The 3312-nt window shown below is 37.5% G+C and overlaps 1 long non-coding RNA gene across 1 annotated transcript; it reads left to right on the forward strand.

Annotated features, from left to right (window-relative positions):
• Positions 1-1990: 1990 nt before the first annotated feature.
• LOC129876175 (uncharacterized) lies at positions 1991-2949 on the forward strand. The gene is made up of 3 exons (XR_008763330.1): positions 1991-2079; positions 2170-2265; positions 2878-2949. It is a non-coding gene; the product is annotated as an uncharacterized LOC129876175 (long non-coding RNA).
• Positions 2950-3312: the final 363 nt, after the last annotated feature.

Genomic DNA, 3312 nt, shown 5'->3' on the forward strand with positions numbered 1-3312 from the left:
ATACAGCATCGCCGAGAGGGAAGTTTATTTCCTACCTTAAGGGGAGAAAAATGATCAGAAAAGGTTGTGTTTATCACCTGGTTCGCATTCAGTATTTGGAAGCGGAAGCTCCAACCCTTCAGTCAGTCCCCGTAGTTAATGAATTTTCATATATATACCTAGACGAGCTTCCAGGCCTTTCTCCCGAACGGGAGATAGACTTTACCATAGATGTGCTGCTAGATACCCATATGATATATATTCCTCTATACAGAATGGCATCTGCAGAATTAAAAGAGCTGAAGGAGCAGTTAAAAGACTTACTGGAAAAAGGCTTCATCAGACCGAGTATTTCACCTTGGGGAGCCCCGGTATTATTTGTGTAAAAGAAAGATGGGTCGCTGCAGATGTGTATTGATTACAGCCAGCTGAATAAGGTAACCATTAAGAATAAACACCCCCTTCCCAGGATTGATGATTTATTTGATCAGTTAGAGGGTGCTAAGTGGTTTTCAAAAATAAATTTGCGATCGGGTTATCATCAGGTGCGGGTAAGAGAATCAGATAAACAAAAGACAACATTCTGGACCCAATATGGCCATTACGAGTTCAGAGTGATGTCTTTTGGCCTGACAAATGCACCAGCGGTATTCATGGACCTGATAAATCGGGTATTTAGACCATTCTTGGATATGTTCATGATTATATTTATTGATGATATTCTGATTTATTCTCGGTCAGAAGAAGAGCATGCAAATCATCTGAGAGCGGTACTTGTAGTACTCTCACACCAGAAACTGTATGCTAAATTTTCCAAATGTGAATTTTGGTTGACTTCTATGGCACTTCTGGGATATATTGTTGGGGCTGATGGTATTCGGGTAGATACACTAAAGATCGAAGCCGTAAAGAACTGGCCTAGGCCGACGACACCTACAGAGGTATGCAGCTTCTTGGGATTAACAAGTTATTATAGGATATCTGTAGAGACATTTGCTTCAATTTCAGCACTACTGTCAAGATTAACTCAGAAGGGAGTCAAATTCCAGTGGACTCATGCCTGTCAACGAACCTTTAAGTTATTGAAAGAGAATTTGAATACAACTCCAGTTCTAACTCTTCTAGAGGTACCATATGGGTATGTTATTTATTGTGATGCTTCGGGTGTGGGAATAGATTGTGTCTTGATGCAGCACGGCCAAGTTATAGCGTACGCTTCCCGGCAGCTTAAAAAAATATGAAAGAAGGGATAGGTAATGGGCATACTTAAAAGGACAACAATAAGAGGAACCCTCCTGAAGTATGAAGACACCGTATGAGGTTAGTTCAACATTCGAGGACGGATGTTCAAAAGGGGGGAAGAATGTTATAACCCGTATTTTGAACATTAGGGCATTTCGGGATAACAGTAATAAGTCAAGGGCAACTCTATGGTTGATCTTGTTGGATACAAAATTCTTATGACTAAATTGGAATTTCAACTTGGAAATATTAGAAAATGTAAGGGGCAAAAATTAAAATTTCTCATGGAGGATGTTATATCCCGTATTTTATACGGTTGGATGTTTTAAGGTAGTCGTGGTAAAGTTAAGGGAATGAACATCTTTCAAAATTTATTTAATATACAAGTTGGATATGAATATTATTTATGATCATTAATAGTGTGGAAATATTGTAAAAGGCAAAGGGCAAAAAGGAAAATTCGCAAAGTGGCGTATGTTAATATTGTGGAAAGCTAGGGGTAAAATGAGAATTTCACAAAGTCTTCAAGAAGACTCATGTGGGCCCCACATGCCACATGGCAGCCCATGATTGGAGAAAAGGGGTGTGTTGGACCAATGAAACCTTGACATGTGTCACCACTTAGATCTTGACATTTGTCGCCACTTAGGGCTTGACACGTGTCACCACTTAGGGGATGACATGTGTCACCCCTAAAGTTGTATATATATATATGAGTCTTATGACTCATTAATTTCCATAACTATCTAGAGATTTCAAGAGAAACAAAACGAAATAACAAGAGAAAGAAAGAAGAGAAGAGAAGAGAAACTTAGGCTAGAAACAAGGAAAGAGCTACGATTTTGGGAGGAGAAAAAGGTAAGTTCTCCGATTCCGTTCCAAGAATTAATTATATGAGCTATACCATGATGTTATGAAGATGTTAGTAATGAAATTTTATGGTTTTAGGCAGCCCAAAACGTTACCAAACAGTCCCTAAGTTTCAGCTGCGCTAAAGGAAATTCCGAGGCAAGTTTTGGCGAGTTTTGGTGAATTTCGGGAAAGGTAAAGTTTTCTGTTTTGAACTGAACTTTATGATGATGTTATGAAGTATATTACATATCTTAAAATATGCTGGAAGTGGAAAAAAATGTATAAGGATGTTTGACGTTGGAAAGAAACTAAATGGAAGTCGTAGTAGTTAAATCGAAGTCGCGTAGTGTGTTGTTGTTGTGGTGCTGTTGTTTGGTGGAGGTATAATTGCGTGTTGCAGGGCTGTAAAGTACTCAAAAATGGATGTGGTTGCTTCTGGTTTCAGCCACACAACCCTCCATTTGGTATGACTACATATTTTACGAAATAAAGGTTAAAAACTCTATTTTAGGTATCGTAGTTTGGAATGAGTTGTATAGAGCTTGTATTGTGTAAAGTTGAAGTGATTTACTTGTATACATGCTGCTGGCTGTTGTTTTTGGTATGGTTTTTGACATGGTGGACGAGTTGAAAACTCGGGGATGTTCAAGTTACAGGGGAGATGCTGCCCGATTTTCGGTAGATTCGGAGCTAGTAATAAACTAGTCGAGAGACATAGATAAGGAAATGATTCCTATGGTTACTTGGGTGTAGAGTTGGAAAGTGAAAGTTTATTAACATTAGTATTAATTTCATGTTAAATAGGTTCAAGAGACGACGAGGCGAGCATAGTTAAGAGTAATCCGTAAGAGGTATGTAAAGCGAACCTTTCTTTCTTTTGGCATGTATTTGTTATAAGTATGTAAAACCTTTCTTTCGATTTTCATGTTTTGACATAAGTATGTAAAGCTAATCTTTGTTTTGGTATGGTATTTATGAAACAAAATTATGACTTTTATATAATTTCAAAGAGGTTCCTATTCCTAGAGCCATTAGGATGGCCAATTCCTTGATTTCCAAAAGGTATTTTATTATGCTTCGATACGTCTATATGATTCCAGAAGATTTATTCTGATATAATCCAGGGTAACTTTCGAAAGGTACTTGACATGAGTCTCATCTCGATTTTTAAATGATAGCTCATTTTGATTATTCCATTGAGTCTTAAATATGATTTAAATTGCATATAGTTTCTCACTA

This window comes from Solanum dulcamara, chromosome 2 (assembly GCF_947179165.1).
Source record: "Solanum dulcamara chromosome 2, daSolDulc1.2, whole genome shotgun sequence".
Taxonomy (NCBI): Eukaryota; Viridiplantae; Streptophyta; class Magnoliopsida; order Solanales; family Solanaceae; genus Solanum; species Solanum dulcamara.